General features: G+C 37.3%; 1 long non-coding RNA gene across 1 annotated transcript in view; it reads left to right on the top strand.

Moving 5' to 3' along the window:
* LOC105746314 (uncharacterized) overlaps positions 1-23,486 on the top strand; it is a 110,642-nt gene extending 87,156 nt beyond the window's left edge. The window contains exons 2-3 of the long non-coding RNA XR_009185117.1: positions 21,397-21,616; positions 22,334-23,486. This is a non-coding gene — a long non-coding RNA (uncharacterized lncRNA). The remainder of the gene's footprint in view (positions 1-21,396; positions 21,617-22,333) is intronic.
* The last annotated feature ends 746 nt before the right edge of the window (positions 23,487-24,232 follow it).

Genomic DNA, 24,232 nt, shown 5'->3' with positions numbered 1-24,232 from the left:
ATTATCCTCAGTATGTTCAAGGAGATAAAGAAAAGCATAGAGAAATAACTAAAGGATAATAGTAAAACAATGAATGAACAATATGAGAATCTTGATGAAGAGAAAGAAATTTTTGAAAGCAACCAAAAAAGAAATACTGGAGTTGAAGACCACAACAACATAAATTTTAAAAATTCCCTAGAGGGTTTCAACAACTGATTGGAGCTGAAAGAAGAAAAGAATCAGTGAACTCAGACAGAACAATTGAAATGATTCAAGATGAAGAGCAGAAAGAAAAAAGAATTGGAAAAAAAAAAAGCAAAATAAGCCCAAGACATATGGGACACCATCAAGCATGCCACTGTATGCATAAGGGAAACCCCAAAAGGAGAAGAAAGAAAGAGAACAAGGAATATTCAAAGAAATAATGTCAGAAAACATCCCAAATTTAACAAAAGACACAAATATTCACATTCAAGAAGTCCAAAGAACCCCAAACAGGAAAACTCAAAGAGAACCAGGCCCAAACAACTGGTAGTCATACAGTTGAATGCCAAGGACAAGGACAGGGCTGAAAGCCGCAAGTGAAACACAATGTATAATGTATAGGGGATTCCCAATAAGTTTAAGTGCTGATTTCTCATCAGAAGCCATGGAGGGAAGAAGGCAGTGGGTTAAAATATTTAAAGTACTAAACGAAAACAATTGTGAAACAAGAATTTTGTATCCAGCAAGTCTGTCCTTCAAAACTGAGGGAGAGATTAAGACATTCCCAGATAAACAAAAACTGAGGGAGTTTTTCACATCACCCACCCTACAAGTAATGTTATGGGGATGTCTTTATATTGAGAGGACATCAGAGAATGGATGGAAGAGGCACAAAGAAATATAGACTCCTAGGAAAGGTAACCCTCTGGGTAATTATGAATGCCAGTACTATTGTATTGTATTTTTTTTGTATGCAACTATATTTTCTTACTTCCTACAGGTGTTAAAATGCAAATGCATAAAAAATAATAATGAAGCTATGGTTTTGGACTTACCAAGTCTAAAGATATAATTTGTAGCAAGTACAGAAAAAAAGGTGGACAGAGGAATAAAGGAGCAGAATATGTGTACGCTACTGGAGTTAAATTGGTATCAAATAAAACATGATTGTTATGGATTTAGGACATTAAATCGAAGTACCATGGTACCCACAAAGAATATATAATATATAAAATATATAAAAAGTATTTACAGAAAGAAATTAGAAGGGATTCAAAATGGTACAATACAAAATAATCAAGTAAATATTTAAGTAGGCTTTAACAGAAAAATTGAGGGACAAGAAAGGTGTGACTTATCAACACCAAATAGAAAAATGGCAGAATAAAGTCTTGATTTATAAGTAGTTAATTTAATGTCAAGGGATGAAATGCTCTAGTCGAAAGGCAGAGATTGGTAGAATAGATAAGAAAAAGCAAGACCCAATTATATGCTGTATATGAGACACACCTTAAATTCAAAGACTTAAGCTGTTGAAAGTGAATGGAAGCAAAAAATACCATGCTAATAGTAACCAAAAGAGAGTTGGAGTAGCTATACTAATATTGGATAAAGAGACTTAAGTCTTAAACCATTAAAAGGGACAAAGAATAAGGGGGTCAACTCAACAAGAAGATCATACATTTATAAATATATAAGTATCTAATAACAGAGACTCAAAATACATTAAGCATATATTAACAGATTTTAAAGGGCAAAATAGACAATTCTTCATTAATCATAGGAGACTTCAATACCCACTCTCAATAATGGATAGAATGTTTAGACAGAAGATGAATAAAGAAATAAAAAACTTGAACAATACTATAAACCAACTAGACCTAACAGACTTATGTAGAACACTTCACCCAACAGCAGCAGAATACACATTCTTCTCTAGTGCACATGTGTCATTCTCCAGGAAAGATCATATGTTAGGTCACAAAGCAATTCTCATATTGAAATCAAACAGTGTATCTTCTCCAATCAGAATGGAATGAAGCTAGAAATCAGTAACAGAGGGAGAACTAGAAAATTCACAAATATGTGGAAATTAAAGAACACACTCTTAAGCAACCAATGAGTCAAAGAAGATGATCACAAAAGAAATTAGGAAATATCTTGAGGTGAAAGAAAATGAAAATGCAACATACTCGAATTTATGGGATATAGCAAAAGCAATGTTGAAATGGAAATCTATAGCTCTAAACACCTTCATGAAAAAAAGAAAGATCTCAAATCACAAACCTAACCTCAAAACTGGAAGAACTAGAAAAAGAAGAGCAAACTAAACCAAAGAGAGAAAAAGGAAGGAAATAACAATTATAGCAGAGATAAATGAAATAGAGAACTTTTTAAAAAGCAATATGGTCAACAAAACCAAAGGATGTTTCTTTGAAAAGGTCAATAAAATGGACAAACCTTTAGCTAGACTAACAAAGAAAAAAATGAAAGGATGCAAATAAAATAAAAATGAAAAGGGGTCCTTACTACTCACATCACAGAAATGAAAAAGATTATATGATGAGAGGGTAAATCCATAAAAAAAAAAAAAAAAAAGATTATATGATGATTCTACAATATTAGAAGAATTATACACCATGATCAAGTAGGATTTATCTCAGTTATGAAAGAGTGTTTCAACATTAAAAAAAACCATTAATACAATATACCACATTAATAGAACAAAGGAAAAAAACACGTGATCCTCTCAATTGATGCAAAAAGTCAGTAGACATAATCTAGCACCCCATCTTGCTCAAAACACACACACACACACACACACATACACCAAGAAAACTAGAATAGAAGGAAACTTCCTCAACATGATAAAGGGCACAGCTAACATCATGCTAAATGGTTAAAGACAGCAGCAGGGCAATGGAGTGAGATAGCCAGGGAATGCTTCCTGGAGAAGTTGGCTCCTGACCTGAGTCTTGAAGGAAAAAAATGAGAGTTGGCCAAATGAAATAGGGAGTAGGGTAGTATATAGATAGGGATACATACTGACCAGAGGAATAGGGAAGAGAGAACACAGTATGTGAAGGTGTGCTGGAAACCACCAGAAGAATAATATTGCTTAAGATTCAATGAAGAAGTAGTAGGAGATAAAGTTTAAGTGTTATAATGGAGCCAGCAATGGAAAGCTTTAAATTCTATGTTACAGAGCTAGTAATTTAATCCACAGGCAATGGATAGCCATTAAAGAAGGTTTTCCAGGGGAGGAATTAAGAATTAAATCTTAGATATGGAGAGGGACATGTGGCCTGGGAAGGGAAAAGACTGGCACAGGAAAAACAATTAGAAGTAAGTTATTACAGTGGGAATGGGGATAGAGAAGAAGGAACAGATTTGAAAAAAATATTTAGGAGATTAAAACTAAGATGTACCTGAAGGCCCCAAGTTCCTGCCTGCCTGCCTGAAGTTGGCCAGTTAAAGATGATTTTAAGGAGAAACCAGATTTTCAAATTTGCTAAAGGTGGTCCTTTAGCTTGGGAGAGCTGAACTAAAAAGAATAGCCCTCCTCATGTAGAAACCCAGAGAATTCTTCCTGCTATCCAAGACAAGGAAGAGCAGGAACTGGTGGACTTCCTTTTTTTCCCCCAATTGACCTCTTCGTCACCAGTCTGTATGAATGAGTAACCACAGACACACGTGAGCAAGGCTGGGCCAGAGGAACACATCTACTTACTTTATTTTATTTATTTATTTTTTTAAAGATTTATTTATTTATTTAATTCCCCCCTCCCCCGGTTGTCTGTTCTCTGTGTCTATTTGCTGCATCTTGTTTCTTTGTCTGCTTCTGTTGTCGTCAGCGGCACGGGAAGTGTGTGCAGCGCCATTCCTGGGCTGCACTTTCTTTCGCGCTGGGCAGCTCTCCTTATGGGCGCACTCCTTGTGCGTGGGGCTCCCCTACGCGGGGGATACACCTGCGTGGCAGGGCACTCCTTGCATGCATCAGCACTGCGCATGGGCCAGCTCCACACGGGTCATGTGGTAGACAGACACCCTAACCACTGGGCCAAGTCCGCTTCCCCTCTACTTACTTTAAAGGTAATATTAGACTTCAGATATTTTTTCAAGACTCAAGCTACACAAAAGCCAGAACAAGATGATATTCTATAACAAGAGAAAGAAAATGAGGGAGGGAGGAGGAACAGAGCCTAATTCTGTTGTGAATAAGGCTACTTTTACCCATCTTCCCAACCAGACTCACTTTGTTCCACTCTTCTCCTTGATTCTGCTTTCCCTGATAAGCCAATTAGTCATAGCTCAGACATTCATTGGGCATTGAGCCACATTTTACCTAGCAAACATGATTTCCATCCTCTAAACAGGAAAAAAAAATCTCCCCTTGCTTTTGCGTTCCATCTCTCTCCTTTCCAAGGAGCTGGATTGTTAAGGTGAGACAGGGCCCTGAAGGGTCTTGTCTCTCTCTTTCTTCTCTGTGTTACCTTTTGGCTAGGTGAGTGAATCCCCTGCAACCATCTCTCTCCCTTTTCACAGGCTCACTGTGAAATACAGTGGGCCCGTAACTGAGATTTGGAAAAGTTGTTGGTGATGATAGAGGCAAGAGAGTTGTGGTTTTTTGTGTTCCTCTAGCCTGAGCCACATACTCCAACAAGGTTAATTTACCAGCAATTTAGTTTGGACCCTTGCACAACTATCAATCAACTGGCCTTTTTGTTCCTTTTGTGTACCACACTCTTGGGGTAAGAAGTGGGGAGTGGGACAGAACGAATTCCAAAGGGTGATTAGCAGAAAAGCATTTAGCTATTTCTGGTTCTTTGGCCAAAAATAACATCTCAGTGCTCAAACCCTCATCACAATTCCTAAAATTATGAAAAGACTAAAAGGAAACCTGTCCAAAGTAAGGACTTCACTATTGTGGAAATTTGATCTAGAATTGAGGCTTGGAGCGCCAACTTTCCTTTCAGATCATTAGTCCTTGGGCTTTCTGATATGTACAATTATTTATCATTCTCCCCCTGGTCTATGAAATCCCATAATCATGTGTTGCCCAATCTCATGCTCTGACTTTGGAAAGATAATAGTCAAAGAAATTATGTTGGGGGAATAAATCATAGTCAAACCTAGCTACCTTATTTAGGGCCTTTGATATGCTTTGGGGGAGAGGGAGCAATAAGCAGTATACAAATTAAAAGGGGCGGGGCAGAAGCAGGCCCATGTATGGAGTGCCTGCAATGTGCTGGGCATGGTGCTGTTGTTTTACTTGTGTCAGCTCCTTTAATAACTATTACTGGGATTTTACTTTGCAAATCACAGGGCACCCAAATAATGTCAAGCAGTCCTATTAAAATAAAGGGGAAGCATAGGTTTGGGGATAGGGTTGGGAACACTTGAGTTTATATCCCAGCTCTGCCCCTACTAGTGACATGACCCTGGGCCACTTCCTAATCTTTCATGGTCTCTGCATCTTCATGTCTAACAACTAAACACGAGATAATATCTGTAAAAATTACTTAATAGAGTAGAAACCACAATGAAGCACTTTAGATCACTGAGTTTGTGAACTGAGGGTCCTTTGTCATTTTGGCATTCAGGCTTTCCTTATGCACTGGGGTCTAGTGACAGGGTAGGTGAGAAAAGACCACTCAGAACGATAATTTCTGAGATATCCTCAGATGATTCCTACCAGTGTTTTCAGCTGTAAACAAGTGCATTGGTCTCCTAAGCTCCCAATTTTCCTAAGTCATTTAGGAGTTACATGCCTGCCAAGGAGGTGCCAAAGGAGCGTAACTTGCTACACTGCTCCTGTGAGTGTGAACTACACTTCTCAGGTACGACAGGGCTGGCAGGACTATTATAATATTTGGTGTGATGTTGCCTTCCATTATCACCACCTTACCCTCTCCTCTTTCCCAAGCTGTGAGAATGGGAGAGGTGCTATATGGTTCATATGACTGGGCTGTATTTGAGGGTTTGGAGAAAAGTTATATACATGCATTGTATCTTAATATATCGTTCTTAATGCTGTTAGTCTTTTACATAGATTTTGGTGCTGCTGGAATCATCTGTAATTTACCAGAAACTGAAATATGTATTTGTTTGAGGGTTTTTTTTAAACCTGGAAATAGGTACTATATCTTTTGTCTTCAATAGATATTCAATAAATGTTGAGAAGTTCTTCTTAGTTGGGCTTAACCAGTTCACCGCTCAAAGAGCTATTTAGACACCTGAGAAATGGCTGATTGTTATGGAAAATTTCCAGTAGGTATTGGTGCTGCTGAGTTTGGTGGCTAAAATGAAGTAGAAAGCTTATAACCAGTTGTTCTCAGTTCTGGCAGCAGCCCATTAGAATCATCTGTGATGCTTTGAAAACAGAAAAATGCTTACATCCCACCAGAGATTCTTATTTAATTGATCTAAGGAGGGCCCTAGAAATTGGTATGTTAGAAAAATCTCTCAGGTGATTCTACCCCATGACACTTAGAGCACAGGTTCTCAACATGGGCTGTGCATTAGAATTACCTGGGAAATTCAAAAGTATTGCTACCTGATGGCATTCCAGAGCATCTGACTGTATTGGTCTGGATGTGGCCTGGCATTAGGAGTTTTAAAAGCTTCCAAGGTGTTTCTCATGATTGCCAGGAGTCGGGAACCATTGATTCATAGGAAGATAGAAGCATCTGTGTCTTTCCTTACAAAAGTAGAACTTGAAATTAAAACAGACAAATTTAAATATATCAAGTGCTACTCTTACACTTGACCCTTGTCAATCCTTGTCAACTACATTCTGATGTGGACCACGTTCTTGATCCCTAGTATTTGGTACAATGTCCAATGTGTATTCACTGAATGTTCATTGAGAAACATTTTATAGAAAAAATTGAAAATCAAGTACCTTGAACTTTGCAAAAATCCTAGCCCTGAATATTACCTTAGACTTGAATAAGTTGCCTTTCTCAACTTAAATCTTAGAGTCAGACTCCAGCTGAAATGACTCATGACTTTTATTCCAGTTTACTGTGAAAATCTCTGGGAATTTATGCTCAACCTCCTGCCCCCTTTTCCCAACACAACCATAAATAACTTACTGCCCCCTTCAGATGGATTTATAGAAGTAATCAAAGACATCCTTTTACCTTGCTCTCCTGTCTGAACACCAGTTAGGAAAATCAACTACTCAGCTCTGACTTCCCAACAAAAACAAACAGATCCTAACCATATATACTTTTGTATCAACTTTCAAGTTCAACACAAAATACTGTTTGAATGTTTATTGGGATGCATTGACTATATAAATTAATTTGAGTGAGAATTTATTTATTTGCTTTATTAATGTTCCAATCCAGGAACACCATATATTTTTCAATGTAAGTCTTCTGTAATATCTTTCAATAAAACTATAAATTTATTTTTCTGAAATGTCTTAAACATCCTTCATCACATATATTCCTAAGTACTTTATAATGTTGAGGTATTAATTGTATCTTTTAAAAAGTATTTATTCCAAACAAACAAACAAAAATGTTTATGCCTAGAATACAGATTGCTAGAATATGATTTCTATATATTGATTTTTTTTAATCCAGGAAATTTACTGTACTCTCATTAATTCAGGTAATTTACCTATAGATGTGTTTTGGATTTTCTAAATACACAATCATATAATCTACAAAAATCCCAACAGTTTTATTTTGCCTAGTTAATCCCTATGTCTTTTCATTATTTTTCTATTACTATGTTACCCAAGATGTTTGATGTCCAATAAAATGTCAAATTAAAGTGATAATAGAAGCATCTTTATTTTCTCCAGAGCTGAAAAGGAATCTAAGTGCCAAGTTATATATGTTATCTGCTCTATGGTTTTTATTTTGTTTTGTTTGGTTTTGTATAAACCTTTTATCAATTTAAGCATGTTTCCTTCTATTTCTGTAGTAGATGGCATTATTGGTCCTAATTTTTTATCTTTCCTTCCCTGTGTACATGCCTTTTGTCATATGGCATTGCAATTCCTCCTACTTGAGGTGGAATATATTTCCCCACCCCACTGATGCTGGGCATTGCTATGTGACTGCTTTGACCACTAGAATAGGGATGGAAATGACCATGTGCCGGTTCCAAGCTTAGGCTTAAGAGGTATCATATGGTTTTGCTCGCGTCTTTGTTGTGCCTGCTGTTGCCATTACAAGAGCATGTCCCAGATAGCCTATTAATCAGACCTGGATCCAACCTGAAACTTGAAACTAAGGGTAGCTGAACCCAGTCTAGATTCAGCCAATCCCCAGCTGATATGGTATGTTGCTATGTACTATTTCACAAATATACCTAATTTACTAATAATTTATTTTTAATCATGAATGAATTTTGAATTGTATTAAATGCTTTTTCTTCATCTACTGAGATGAGCACACATTTCCGCCTTTAATCTGCTGTTACAGTGATTGCATAAATTAATTTTTTTTCCTAGTGTTAAATCCATTTTGCATTTCTGAAATAAACCCTACCTGGTCATGATGTAATCTAGGTTTTATAAAATTCTTGATTTGGTTGACTAGTTTTTTTAGGAATTTTACATCAAGGTTCCTGCAATTCTTTTTCCTGAACTTTCCTTATTAATCTTGGTATCAAGGTTAAATAGTCTTACACAATAAAAGATTGGAACCATTTCCTCTTTCTATTCTTTGGAAGGACTATATAAAATTGAAATTATACGTTCCTTGAATACTTTTAGAATTTGCCAATGATGGTAACTGGACTGGGGAATTTTCTTTGTGGGAAGATTTCTAACTACTTATCTACTTTTATTCATGGCTTTAGAAATAATCAGGTCTTCTGTTTATTTTTTAGTTGGTTTGAATTTGACATTTTCCCAAAATTTGTCCATTTTATCTAAATTGTTCATAAATCTTGTCATCTGTTTAATGTCTACAGCATTTGTTTGGATGTTCTCCTTTCATTCTAGATAATGGTTATTTGTGCCTTCTCACTCTTTTTAAATTTTTGGTCACTCTCACCAGTCTTAGTTTTTAAGACAATTGTCTTTTTAAAGAATAAACTTTTGACTTTGTTAATATTCTTTGTTGTACTTTTGTTTTTCTGTTTTATTCATTTCTCTTCTTATTTTTATTATTTCCTTCTTTCTGATATCTTTGGATTTATGTAGCTTTTTCTGTTCCTAGCTTCTTGGGATGGATCTTGTATTAGCCAGTCAAAAGTGGTGCTGATGCAAAGTACCAGAAACCCATTGACTTTTATGAAGGATATTTATTTGGGGTAGAAGCTTACAATCACAAGGCCCTAAGAGTCCAACGCAAGGTACAATAACAGGTACTTGCTCACCCAAAGGCATTTGCCATGTGTTGAAGCAAGATGGCAGGCAATGTCTGCAAGAGTTCAGCCTTCCTTCTTCTTCTTAAGGTTCCGTGGTCCCAGCTTTTCTGATCTCAGCTGTCAGAAGGCCTAAGGCTTGTCTCCCTCCCTGGGCTCAATACTTTCTGGACTCACCTGCTCTGTTCTCTTCACAAGGTCGTCTGTAGACTGTTAGGCTCATCTCTCTTCTTGGGACCTCGCCATGTCTAATGGAGCCTTCTCTATCTTCTCACGTATCTGCTTCTCTGTGTGTCTCCCTGACCAAGCGTCCTCTTATACCACCCACAAGGGGGCAGGGACTCAACATGCTACTAATGTAGCCAACTCAAAGCCCTAATCTTAGTTTAATTAAGTGAACATAACCTTTGAATTTAATTCAATCAAAAGGTATCATGCCTGGAAGAACAGTGCAGTTTACAAGCATAATCTTTATTTTTTATTTTTTGGAATTCATCAATAATATCAAACTGCCACAGATGCCTAACTTATTAATTGTCATTCTTTCTCTTTTTCCTTTCTAAGACTATTCTACTATCATTCTATTGTACTATTGCTTTCATTCTATTCTACTATCTTAGATACATCCCACAAATTTTGGAATGTAGTATTTTAATTATTCAGATCCAAAGCTTTTCTTCCACCTTAACTTACATTATGATCTATTTTTGGCCCATGAATCATTTAGAAATGTGTTTATTAACTTCAGAGTACATAGGTTTTATGTTCCTAGTTATCTTTCAGATTTCTCATACAGTCACATTATGACCAGAGAAAATGCTCTGCATGATTTCAGTACTTTGAAGTTCGTTGAGACTGGCTTTATGACCCAACATATGGTCACTTATTGATGTTATATGTACCTGTAAAGAATGTACATTTATGCAGTTGTTGGCTTTTGTGTTCTATATTTGTCAGTTAGGTCAAGTTTGTTAATCATATTGTTCAAATGCTCTATATCTCTATTGAGTTCTTGTTGTCTTTTCTGTCAGCAGTTACTGCTTTGGTAATAGTATTTTCCCTTTCTCCTGTTTTTCTGTCAACTTTTGTTTTATATAGGTACATAAAATTTAAAACTGTTGGTATCCTTCAGGTTAATAGAAACTTTTATAATTATGAAAATTTACTCTATCTTGAGCATTATTTTCTTTTGGATTTGAATCCATTTGGTTTGGTGTTAATATAGGTACATCAGCTGTCTTTTGATTAGAATTTGCCTGGTATGTTGTTCTCCATCCTTTTAACTTTAGATGTATCCCTTGTAAATAGCAGGTAGTTAGCTTTCACTTTTAAAAATCTATTCTGATATTTTTATCTTTTATTTGGAGCCTTTAGTCCATTCACATTTAATATAATTGCTGAGATGTTTAGACTTATATTTATCATCATAATTGTGCTTTCTATTTGACCCTACTTTATAGCTGTCTTTTTCATTAATTATTTTTATTTCATTCCATTTTCCCCTACTACTATTTTGGTAGTTATGCACTATGTTTCTATGTTTTAGTGGTTACCTGGGGAATTACAATCTGCCTATGTAACTTATCCCAAGCTAAAGTTAATGCCTTTATCTTTCTCCAAGACAAGAAACTTAGAAGAGTTAAACTCCATTTCTACTCTGACATATGATATTGCTGTAGTGTGTTCTAATTCTTTTTTTTATCCATTCAATAAATTATTAGAGTAATTCTAGGGATTATAACAAGTAAATCCTGGAATCTTGGTGGTTGTACTATAAAAACTTACTTATTCCTCATGATCCAGCCTAATGGGGGATGTTTCTGGTTGGACAAACTTCCATGTGGTCATTCAGGGGTTCAAGATCCTTCCTTCTATGGCTCCATCCTCTTTTTGGTTCTTAGAAATCTCTCCACTAAGTGAGCAACATGGAAGAAGGCACATCCAATTCTTTACCACTTTATCCCAGAAGTGACCCATATAACTTTTGCTCAAATGCGAATGGCAAAATTTCTATTACATGTCCTTACCTAATTGCAAGGATGCCTAGGAAACATAGTCTAATTGCCTAACCAGAATAAGACAAACAAGAATTTGAAAAAAAATCATCATCATCTCTGTTACATAAATTTGTTTAGTTTAGATTTACCTATATATTCACTATATACTTAGCATTTCATGTCTTCTTACAACACAGAATTTCTATCTGGGATCGTTTTCCTCCTACATGATGTACATCCCTTAGAATTTCCTTTAAACATGGTCTGCAGATGATGATATCTCAGTTTCTGAGTGCCTTAAATATCTTTATTTTATCCTAATTCTTTTTTGTTGTTGCTGCTGCTGCTGCTGTTGTTGTTGTTGTATGTATGATTTTCTAATAACACCATCAAAACTAACACAGGGGAGCTTCTTTAAAGCTACCAAGCCAGGTATCTTCTGAATCAAACCTGCAATATCTTCATTTTGAATAATAATCAATAGTTGATCTAATTTTGATATTCTTTCCAAAAGCTGCTTTGGCTGACATTCTGTATTGCCTAATTTGGCAAGATATATTTTCTAATTAATTAATTATTTATTTCTCCCCACCCCCATTAATCATGCTTGCTGTCTGCTCTTGGTGTCTGTTCATTGTGTGCTCATCTTTTTTTTTTTAGGAGGCACCAGGAACCAAACCAAGAACTTCCCACATGGTAGGCAGATATCTAACTGCTTGAATCACATCTACTTACCAAGACATTCTTTTTTTTTTGAGATATTTTCACTGGTTATGAAATTCTAGGTTGAAATGATCTTTGTCATTGTATGCCAAGGATATCATTTCACAGTTTTCTACCTTCTATTTTTGCTGTTAAAAAATATCAGCTATTAGTATCTCTATTGATCTCTGAAGATAATTTCACTTTTTTTCTCTAGATTCTGTTGAAATTAACTCTTAGTGTTTTGGTTTCCTGCAATTTCACATTAGTGTATCAAGGTGTGGGGTTTATTTTCATGTATTCTGTTTGGGATTGATTAGATATCTTGAAACTGTAGATTGGTGTCTTTATCACTTCTGGAAAGTTCTCAGCTATTCTGTCTTCTAATAATGCCTCTTCCTAACTTCCTCTCCTCTTTCTGCGATTCATTTAGTTGTATTTAAACATTCTCACACAATCTTTTGTTTTACTAATACTTTGATTTCATTCTTTTCATTTATTTTTCTCTTTGTGCTACCTTTCGAATGATTTCATTTGACTATATTCTAGTTTATGAATTATCTCTTCCTGTTCCTAATTTGATTTTAAATCCTTTGATATAATATTTATTTTCAATTATTGTATTTTTATTTCTAGAAGCTTAATTTTGCTTTTTTGAAAATCTGCTTGGCCATTCTTTAGAGTTTCCTGTTCAAGATATAGATGATAGATAGGTAGATAGATAGATAGATAGATAGATAGATAGATAGATAGATAGGAGGTAGATAGATATGTGTGTATGGACACACACACACATTTTAAACACAGTGTGGTGGCTTAGAACTGTACCCCCAGAAAAAACACATTTTTAAACTTAATCTATTCCTGTGGGTATGATCCCATGGTAAGTAGGACCTTCTGATGATGTTACTTCATTTAAGGTGTGGCCCACATCAATCAGGGTAGGTCTTAATCCTACTTGGAGTACTTTATAAGAGGAAGAAATTCAAAGAGAGAGAGAAAGCCATAGAGAGAGTAGCCAAAAGCTAAACATCAACGAACCTGAAACTGAAGAGCGAGACCAGGAGACAACGCCACATGCTTTGCCATGTGACAACTTAAGTCCAAGGATTGGAAGAAAGAACTGCATTAATAATGCCTTGATTTGGGGTATTAGTAACAAAACCATGAGCTAATAAATTCCCATTGTTTAAGCCAGCCTATTGCCTGATATTTGCTTGAGTGGCCAAGGGAACTGAAACACAAAGTAAACAAGGTTATATTAAATTCTGTGTGGAACAATTACAATATCTGATGTCTCTATGTTTCTTCTGTCTATTTGTTCTGCTATTCTTGCTTAGCATGCTTTTTTCTTGTGATATTTTACACTGATATGCTCACTTTTCTTAGGAAAGTATTTATGGGATTCTTTTGCAGTATAGATCAAAGGTCAGTTCATCCAAGAGGATTTTAATTTGCCTCTTCCAGGTGCCCGGAGTAACTACCATCCAGGGACCACTTTAAGCCAAATTCATGGCTTAGTTTTTTAACCACTCTGGTAACGAGAATCAATTTTAATGATCATTCATGGTGACTACTTCTCAGGGACATTTTCATCCTTCTCTGCTCAGTAAAAATGCACTGTTTCTTGAAGTTGGTTGGGGTTGGGATGTAGATAGGTTTAATTTTGGTTATTCCTTGCATTAAGGATGCAACTCTTAATGGTGTTAGTTTTTTGGAGGATCTCTGTCAATCTCTTCATAAGGAGGGTACAAAGCTGTGAAACGGAAACTCAGGTTCCTTGATTTTATTAAATGCTCCCATGGCACAAGTTCCTCAGTGCTATGCTTATCTGTCTGAACTCCCATCTTCACCTACATTTTGGATTGATAATTCTTTGCCTTATTTTTAATGCTTTCAAAAAGATTTTTAAAACATTTTAACCAGTCTTCAAAAAATTATTTTCAATGGAAGGTTTGGTCTGGAAATCTAGATATATTACTAGAAGCAGAATCAAGATACAGGAAATTTTTTTGAAATTAGAATATTCAAGGCTTACAGATGAGTTGGATTTGTGTGGGAAGAGTGTGTAGAACATGAAAAAGAGAGGTATCAAGGATATCCCCCAGACTTTTGCCCTGAGTCACTAAGACAGAGAGAAGAGGGTTTGGGAAGGGATAAAGAGATTGGTTTGAATATATTAAGTCCCTTATGACTCTTAACCAATGAATAGAGGATAATAGGTAAGCTGTTGTACATAGAAGTCTGTAACTTGGGGTAGATGTGGGGCCTGAATACATAAATTTTGGCATCATATTAAGTGATGGTATTTTTTTTATTAAAGTTAATAGATCACATAGAATATTACATTAAAAAAAAAATAAGAGGTTCCCATATAACCCATATCCCACCCGCCCACCACCATCATTTTTGTAAGTTGTATTTTTTTGAAGATACATACATCACAAAAAAAGTTACAATATAAAAAACATAAGAGGTTCCCGTATACCCCCATCCCCTTAACCCCACTCTTCCCACACCAACACCTCCCCCATCATTGTGGCACACTCATAGCACTTGGTGAACACATTTTGGATAACTGCTGCACCACATGGGTAATAGTTTACTCTGTAGTTCACACTTTCTCCCAGAACATTCAGTAGGTTATGGCAGGATATATGTCCAGCATCTGACCTTGCAATATCATTTAGGACAACTCCAAAGTCCCAAAAATGACCCCTCATTACATCTCTTCTTCCCACTCCCTGCCCTCAGCAACTACTGTGGCCACTTTCTCCCCATCATTGATACAATTTCTTCTATTAGTGGCCACAAAAGTTTTGTAGTAGAATATCAGTAAGTCCACTCTAATCCATATTTTATTCCTCCATTCTGTGGGCCCTGGGATGGTGATGTCCACTCCACCTCTATATTGAGAGGGAGCTTGGATTCCACATGGCTGATGGATGCAATTCTCCTGCTTGCAGTTGTAGGCACTCTCAGTTCCCTGGTGTGGAGATTGACCATCTTCACCTCCCTGTTAGCTGACCTGCATAAGTCCAATGAACCAAAGAGTAGGAGTTGCAACTCCGCTGAGGTTCAGGGCCCAGCTGGCATACGGACAGTCCAGAGATTCAAGTCTCCTGAGTATACACCAATGCTAGCACCAACCAAAGGTTCGGTAAAAGTGACAGAAGAGGAGTCTAACTCCATCACACTCAGGGACACAAATTCCAAAGTGGAGCCCACTGACATGTTACTGAGCTCCAGAGCTATGTGCCATGACCGTATCCCTGTGGGCCTCCATAGCCCTCAGGAGAACCAGTACCTGGGGTTGTATCCACTTTGGCTGTTCCTGGGGTATTCCTGTGCATAAGCGTGACCCCTCTCATGACCTCCTGACTCTTTTTTGAAGACTCTTAGCCATATAAACTCATTTGTCTCTGCCATTTCCCCCTTTTACTGAAGGTCAAAAAGCAGTTTTTAACACATGATCCTACATGTGGGCTGAGATATTCTGCTGGTCTGAGTTGACCCTTTTATTCAAGATCTTTTTCTATTTACATCACCAGCTGGTGCTTGGTAGTAATCCCTCAGCACCAGGGAGGCTCATCCCTGGGAGTCATGTCCCACACTGGGGGAAGGGGAGAATGTAATGCATTTATATGCTGAGTTTGGCTTAGAGAGTAGCCACATTTGAGCAACATGGAGGCTCTCAGGAGGTAACTCTTAGGCACCCTGTAGCTCTAGACCTAGTTCATATTACAGGCACACAGAATCAGACTCATAAGCATAGTCATCCGTATCAAGGGCTCATTGTTGGATAATCCTTCTTTGTTGGTCTTTGCCGTTGCACTTGGGGGACTATTGCTATTCCATTGGGGAATGTGATAGAGCTCCCCTGGCTAGGAACTTGGCACTCTCTCAGTTGTTGTTTGTAACTGTTATCCAAACATTTTTGTGTCACCTATATACATGCCCTGGAGAACTCCCTCCCATGTGCCCCCCCTATCAATAACAATGATATTTAAAAGTCAAGGGGCTAGATAAGAGTACCTATAGAGAAAGTCCTATGACATGCTAATATTTAGAAGTCAGGAAGAGGAGAATTTAGCAAAATAAGTGGGGAGGAGAGACTGGTAAAATAGGGATAGAAGCAGAAGAGTGGAATGCCCCAGAAGTGTTTCAACAAAGGAAATTCTTCAAAAAACACTTCAAGAAGTTTGTTAAATTAGGTCAAATGCTACTAAGAGTTCTAGTAAGATGAGCACACTAAAAATTGATCATTAGATTTGAGCAACATCAGGGCCTTAACAAGAGAAGTTCAGTGGATCATAGGGACAAAAACCTGATGGGAGTGAATTCAAGGTAGAATGGGGGATGATGGAGAGGAGATGGTGATTACAGATCACTCAGAGTTTTTCTATAAATAAAAGAAGTAGGTGGAGGAGATGTTGAGTCAAAGGAATTTTGTTTTGCTTAAGACTGCAAATATAGAGCTATATTTATTGCCTGTAAGAATAATGTAAAAGATAGGAGGAAATTTAATATTTAGGAGAGATAGTGAACAATTGCAGAAGCAATATTTTGAGCTAGCAAGTAGGAATGAAATCCAAGACTGAGAAAAGTGGCTGGACTTAAAAGAAGGGACAGTTTGTTCTTTGTAATAGGATAAAAAGTAGGGTACACAGGTGCAGATTCAAGTGGGTGAGTGGATTTGTTATGGGAAGATAGAGGAAGTTCTCTTTTAACTGCATGTCTTTCTCACTGAAACAGGGGCAATATCATCAGCTAAACCTAAGAAACAGTAAGATGTTAGAGTAATAAGGAAACTGGAAAAGGTATAAAATAGTTACCTAGGAGTGAGAAAGGGTGAACTGAAAAAGGAAGCGTAAAGTTTCATGTTCATAATTTGAAAATGTAACTAGTCAGCCTGTTTAGGTATTTTTCTCCAGCCATGTTCATTTTCTCAGGTGCAAATATGGAGTGGTAAAGTTGAATTTAACAGAGATGAGGTGAGTAACTAAGGGGGAGGAGCAATAGGTGGATGAGGATAACTGCAAGGAAGGAATGGGATTTGCAATCAAAGCTAGGTAAGGAAAGATGTGAGGGCATGAGGGAAATAATGGGCAATGAAAAATTGGTTGGATAAACAGATTAGAGGTCCAGGTCAGTGAAGAATTATATGAATAGGTCTATCAGAGGACCTTAGCTAGAAAAATCAGAGGAGATGGTACAAGAGTGAGCATTTTTAAATTGAGCTTTTTGAAGTGTAGGGCTTGACCACAGGAATTTATGGATGTGGTGAAATGGAAGAACAGATCATAAATATTGCACTTACCAAGAGTGATTTCAGCAGTGGTGGTGAAGAAAATCCTGATAAGCCTAGGATTCAAATCTTCAATGAAAGCTAAAGAGCAATCTTGTATGACAGTAAATCATTGCAATTAAAAGGGGTAGTGACTGGTATAATCTGATGACATGTACTTAGAAGAAGCATTTCGATGAGCTAGGAGGACAACTACCACCTCCAGGCTCTGCAGGAAAGAAGTTTCTAGTAGAGGAGGTTGACAAGGAAGCTGTGTCTAGGGAGGGGGCAGAGAAAATCTAGGCATCAGCAAGATATTGAATAGAATACTCAGAGATGCATATAAGAGAGTTCATTTATGACAGACTCTGAGGTCTACAGAGCCCAGAGCTAGCAATCAGAGGATGTACAGAGCTGCATGAGGGATGAGTCCAGTTTAAGAGGGAGTCTCAGAATTCTAACTCAAGAGGATTAGACTTCTGTGGAGCTGAAGGTACTCAGGGCTGCAAGGCATGGTGGGCTTCTTTGGTGAATAATCTATTCTAATTATAGGCTGCAACTTGAGACTGTCTCTTAGGCAGTTTTTAGGGGAGGTGTGTTCCATGGTTGGTGGGCTAAGAGAAAGGGAGTGGGGATGGGGCTCAGTGGTCACCTTCTGTGAAGCACAGGGAGCCCTTGGTCGTCCCTCTGACTCTGCTGGTGAGCATCTACATTTCATATCTTTTGGCTTCTCCTATAGCATCTAGCACAGTGTCTTGCCAGTAACAGTTGCTCAATAGATATTGGTTGGGTAAGGGTCAGTTTTAATATCAGATCAAGGAATTAGTTGGGATAGTGGCTACAAGCATGAGAATTGGAAACAAAGATGCCTGGCTGTAGGTTCATGCTCTGCTTTGTTGTAGATGTGTGACTTGGGTTTGGCACTTAACTCAGGTTCCTCCCCTGTAAAATGGAGAGAATGATTAACTACCTCACAGCGTTTCCTGAGGATGAAATGCTTAAAAACCCCTTCGTGAATGGTTGAGTGTTTAGTAAGTGCTCAGCCCTCACAGTGCCAGGTACCGTGCTAAGAGCATATGTTTGATCAACTTTTGTAATCCTCACAACAACTTGTAATGTAGAAAGGATTTCCTCTCCATTTTATAGATGAAGCAATTAAAGCTGCAGGTAATGTGACACCTCCAGCTGGGAAGACTTCTTTCCCTGCCAATCCCTTCCTGGTGGTAGAATCCTTCAAGGCTAAGTTCCTCCAGGAAGCCTTTTCTGACTCCTCCGGTGCTGACTTATTTCCTTCTCTTTTCCCATCTAAACCACACCATCCCACATTTACAGGAGTAATTGTTGCATGGTTTTCTATTTGTTCCACGTAAGTCAGTACTGTTTTGTCAACTAAATGGTAACTTCCTTGAAGGCATGTGCCATGTCTTACAATTAATTTGTCATTCCCCAAACTGGAAGCCCAGAACACTGCACACAGCAGGGCCCTAATGCCTGCTGTTGATGTCTGGGACTCTTCTTTCTGAATCCTTCACAATGATTAGCACAGCACAGAGTGCATGGGGGAATGCTCCATAAATTGAGTTGATTGACAGATGAATATATATTTACATACAGGATTTGCAAATGAAATAACCAGAATTTCATTAACTAATATGGTCTTGGATTTTATTTCCCTGGAATTCACCTTTCTAACCTACAAAATCAGGTGTCTGAACTCAATCTTGTAGGTCTATTTTGGCTCTAAAATTCCATAATTTTGTGCAATTTGGGGATGACACACAATATTAAGTTCTTTTTATATGCTACCAGATACATTACATAATTAATTCCTTTAACCTTCACAATAAACTATGTTGTAAATAATTATTATCCAGTTTTATAGATGAGGAAGTAGAGCTCAGAGAAGTTAAATAACTTGCCTAAGGTCACAGACTTACTAAGTGGGAGAATCAGGATTGATGCTTGAGTCAGACAGAAACCAAAACACACATTCTCCTTATTCCACCACTCTGCTTCCCCAAACCTTTGCCTTAGCAGTTAATGGAAGATTTTTATCAGATTCACTTTAACTGCTTTTCCTCTAAATGAACTGTCTCAAACTTAACCATGTCAGAGAAAATCCAAAGTCTACTAGATCAGAAATCAGTGCCTGGAAGCCCCTCCTTGTAAGTTGTATGTTTATTTCCCTTTAATTTGTCGCTAATTCAGCTTGGAAAAACCAAAGGAGGGACATTTTTGACTTTGCAAGAGCCATAAAAACAAAGTTATTATGTAACTTTCACTTAAACAGTTGGGTTTCATTTGGGTTTGAGATACTGGCAAAGGTTCAGAGCTTTCTCTTTTCTGTGAAGCCATTGCCTAAGCCTGTCAGGAGATCAGTAATTTTGAAAGCGATTCCAGAGCTGACAGATGACTCCCTGATGTCCGACTCCATAGAGTCTTGCTTGCACAAATGAAATGACCAGATAAGATCCTGAGGCTTCTTTGTGTTGCATGGATGTTTGCCATAAAACACAATAGAGAGCTGGATTCTTAATGCCAATGGGATGAGAAGATAGAAAATCATAAAAGGCACAGTTAGAGGAGTGTCCAGAGGATCTCATGAGACTTTGGTCTGACTGCACCTTAAGATATTTCCAAGTGCTATACAAATATTGAGTGTGTGCTAGACACAGTTTGGGGCCGTGGATAAGAGCATGGGATTTGGAGCAGACTGACCTGGGTTTGAATCCTAACTCTGCCCCCTGTTACCAGCATGAACTTCACCAAGTTGCCTAACCTCTTTGTGCTTCAGTTTTCTCATCTATAAAATAGGGATAATGAGCAACAAGGGTATTTTGAAAACAAAGCTAGATAATGTGAAAAACATGCTCCTTGACAACAGTAAACATTCCATAAATTGCACAGTTTTTCTTTTAACTTAAAGTTATTAATTTTATCTTAGACCATGTGGTTCACCACCTTTTTGTGAGAGCTGAAGAGACTGAGGCCCATGCAGGTGAACATGAACAGCAATTTCATTTGACCAGTGTATGACAGAAACAGAGAGAACATGTCTTTTTTAGACACATAAACCTTTATTTTCCCTATTTCCTGAATGAGCTAGCTGGAGAACCCCTCAGGAGCATCCTTTCCTCACCAGCTCATATGGCACAATATGAAGAGAGAGCAGGGGATGAGAAAAGCCAGACAGCCCAAGGTCTTGCCTGAGAGTTTTTGAGCTATTGGAAGTCTCTGTCAGGATGGGCTGTGTCAGGTTAGGTGGCTGTTATACTTTATGGGACTTAAACTTCATACTGTTCATTGGTGATTGTTTGATCTCTGTAAAAAACTGGGCAGCAAAAAAGTATCTGGAGGATCTTCTAGAGAGAGAAAGTCTCTTTCTGGTTGTCTGCTGGCCTTTTAGCACTCTGGCTAGGACCTTCAAATGGCCGACTTTTCCAACCTGGGGCAGAGCTGAAAGGCTAGTTATGTTTACTCTGGAGAAATTGGTTTCAGTTGTCAAAACTTCACAGAAAACTAGAAACTGTCTTAAAGTTTCACCAGAGTATCAGAAGAAATGCAGTTGAAATCTAAATTCTAGAAAAGAAAGCAAGAGACATTAAGTATTGGTTTTCAGACTTCCTCATCACATTCTGGGGTATCAGCTGAGTAAAACGTTCATGGCTAAAAGGACTCGCTCTTTGCCTATCAGCTTTGATGCAAAGAAGGGGTACCATTGACTGCCAGTGTCGGCCTCCCCATGAAGAATCTCTAGGCCCAAGGTCCCTCTTTTCTTTACATTCAGTGTTAGGGCAGTCAGATAACTTCATGAAAAGGACCAAGCTCATAAAAAAACTGTTAGTCAAAAACTGTTCCCATGCAATACAGGAAATGCAGTGATAATCTGTATCACAACTTATATTTTAGGTTAGATTTACATAGTTTTTATCAGTTGTATGTGTGTGTATATATAAGTGTGTAGGTGTGTTTATATCATATATATCAGTTGTGTATGTACATATTACAATGATCACTTCAGATTGATGCATTATTCATTCAATAAATATTTTTCGAGAGTTTACTCTGTACCATTGTTCTATTCAATCTGTTGTCATTTTTGTTTTACAGATAATTATCATGACCCTAAAAGTTTTTCTACACTATCAGTTGACTTAGGAATTGAGAGAAAATATTAACTCATCTTAAATAAGTTTGGTAGAAGCAGATTCTCTGCTGAAAGCGGGTATTTTCATTTATCAAGAGACGTTCCTTCAAATGATGTGAACATTATGACCAAAGCACAGATTTATTCCTAGAGATAAATCAAAGGAGATTATGCTTGCCCAAGGTAACAACAACCAGATTTCTAATATTAGTCAAAATCAAGAAACTCATATAATGGTAAAACAAGTTTTCAAAAGGAAGTAACTTCTCCAGATATCTGAAGACTCCAGTGATACATTTGTTGCTTTTAGAGGACTTGATCAGCTACACTTGTTCATAATCAGTTCCTCCACAATGCAAATGTAATGTTTATATTGAAATATGTATCAGCTTTTTAAAAAGGAATTTTTCTACTCAATGAAATCTTAAAGCTTTTTTAAAAAACAAAACTGTCAAACATCCCTTATTTTAAAAGAACTGTCTTGGGGAGCAGATGTAGCTCGAGTGGTTGAGTGTCTGCTTCCCATGTGCAAGTTCCTGGGTTTAATCCCAGGTACCTCCTAAAAACAAAACAAACAAACAAATGAAAAAATAAACTCTTACTGGGGAGCAGATGTAGCTCAGTGGTTGAGCACCTGCTTCCCGTGGATGAGGTCCTGGGTTCAATCTCTGGTAACTTCTTGGGAAAAAACACATTGTGGGATAAAAGATTGATAAAAACTAAATAAAGCGCTCAAGTCTATCACTTTGTTTGCTTATAAAAGACAAATGTTAGTGATAGTTAATATTTATCAAGCATTTATGTGCCAGGCACAGTGCTACATTTCTTGGAATCATTATATCATTTAATACTCACAAATGTCACGATGAGATAGTTACTATTTTTACCTCTTTTTAGCAGGTGAGGAAAAGCAGGTGAGGGATACAGAAGGTAACTCACTTGCCCATGGTCACACAGTTGGTCAAGTAGCAGAGCCAGGAAGTCTGTCTCCAAAATTTGCATTCTCCAGAGACAGCAAGGTGGAGTGGAGGAACGTGGGCCTTGGCAACTGAGAATACCTGAGGATGGAATTCCAGCGACACCACCTACAGGCTGTGTGACAGTGGGCCACCCTATATATTCAGCACTGATATGTTGCAGACTGCTTGGCTGGTAGACAACACTATATTGATTAGGAATTAAGCCAATTGAGTCACTATATGGTGCTGCGTACAAGATAACTGTATTAACTCATCAATAAAGGAATATGCTGGTAAATGTTAAACAGCAGTCTCTCCAGGGGAGGAAAGCTTCCTGATTTACAGTGTTTGCCACTTTTCATGGTGTACATACTTTCTCCATGGTGATTTCAATGTGATGTAACTGAATACTGAGTTGGAAAGAGATGCACATAGTCAATTCTCATTAGCAGATAAAGACGGCTCCGGCACTCCACCTCATAGCACTCACTCTCATACTCAACACAAAGTATCTCTGTGCATAGTTCAGGACTTGAGAGTAAATGAGAACATCTGGACATCAGGCAAGTCATAGCATAATCATGATACAATTTACTTAAATATCCACAAGAATGTCATCTCAAAATAGCAAAAACTGGACAAACTTAAATGACACAAATGAGGGCCTAGGAGGTAAGTACCATGCAATGCTGAAGTGTTCAAACCATTTACAAGACTGCTGCCAATTTTGGATCAATGTGTAAAATTCTATTTTTATTGCAGTTGAGGGATATATTGTCATAGATGCATTCAACAGGTGGAATGTTGTAGTGGATGGGCACGTGTAAAAGGAATATAAAGGTGCAGCATTTTAGAGGTGGGAGGAGTAGCAGAATGCCAACCAGATATCCAGGAAAGATTTAGTGCTTATACTATAAAATATAATGTAAAATATGGCCTATTACAAATATAGCTACCAAGTGGCAAAGAATGACCAAATGAATAGTGTAAAGTTCTCTTAGAACAGTGCTTTCCACATACAAAGTATTCCATTTATATTAGCTATAATTATTATTGTGATGAATTACAGTACCCCAATTGATAGAATAATGGTCATTAGGTTTTTGTAAATTTATTGACAGGAAAAGATGTGTATTTCAAAGTGAAAAAATAAATTCAGTTCCATTTTGAAAAGCATATGTGCTCAATTTTGGTAATAGAAAAATGTCTGAAATATGATAATAATTGGTTATTTCTGGATGGCATGAAATTGAGTAATTTTTAATTTCTTCTTTGCACTTATAAAGATCCAAATTTTCCAACAATGAACATGAATTATTTTCAATTTTAAAAAACAATTTGGGAGAGGATATGGCTCAAGCCATTGAGCACCTGCTTCCCACATTGGAGGTCCTGGGTCTGGTTCCCAATGCCTCCTAGAAACAAAAACAAACAACAACAAGCAAACAAAAGAAAGGCCCAACTTGGGAAGTCGATGTGGCTCAGTGGTTGAGCACCAGCTTCCCACATGCAAGTTCCTGGTTTCAATCCCCAGCCCAGGCACCTCAAAAAAATGATTAATAAATAAAATAAAAAATAAAAAATAAAAAACAACAATGTACTTAATTTTAAAAGTAAAACATCACCTACATAAATATTTCTTTCCTTTTTTCCGTGGAAGAAAAATCAATACCTGATTATGGAGTTCAACACTGGACAGGCTGGCAAGTCTTTTTCTTTGTTAGTTTTGTTGAATAGTAGATTGGTTAATATCTAGAAAGAGGACCTGGATATTTTGAGTCCTTTACTACCTCATGAAACTGCATGACTAAAACATGGAGCAGGCCCATAAATGGAAAAG

This window comes from Dasypus novemcinctus, chromosome 3, assembly GCF_030445035.2.
Source record: "Dasypus novemcinctus isolate mDasNov1 chromosome 3, mDasNov1.1.hap2, whole genome shotgun sequence".
NCBI lineage: Eukaryota > Metazoa > Chordata > Mammalia > Cingulata > Dasypodidae > Dasypus > Dasypus novemcinctus.
Note: the sequence above shows the minus strand (reverse complement) of the source record. Positions and strands in the feature narration are given on the sequence as shown.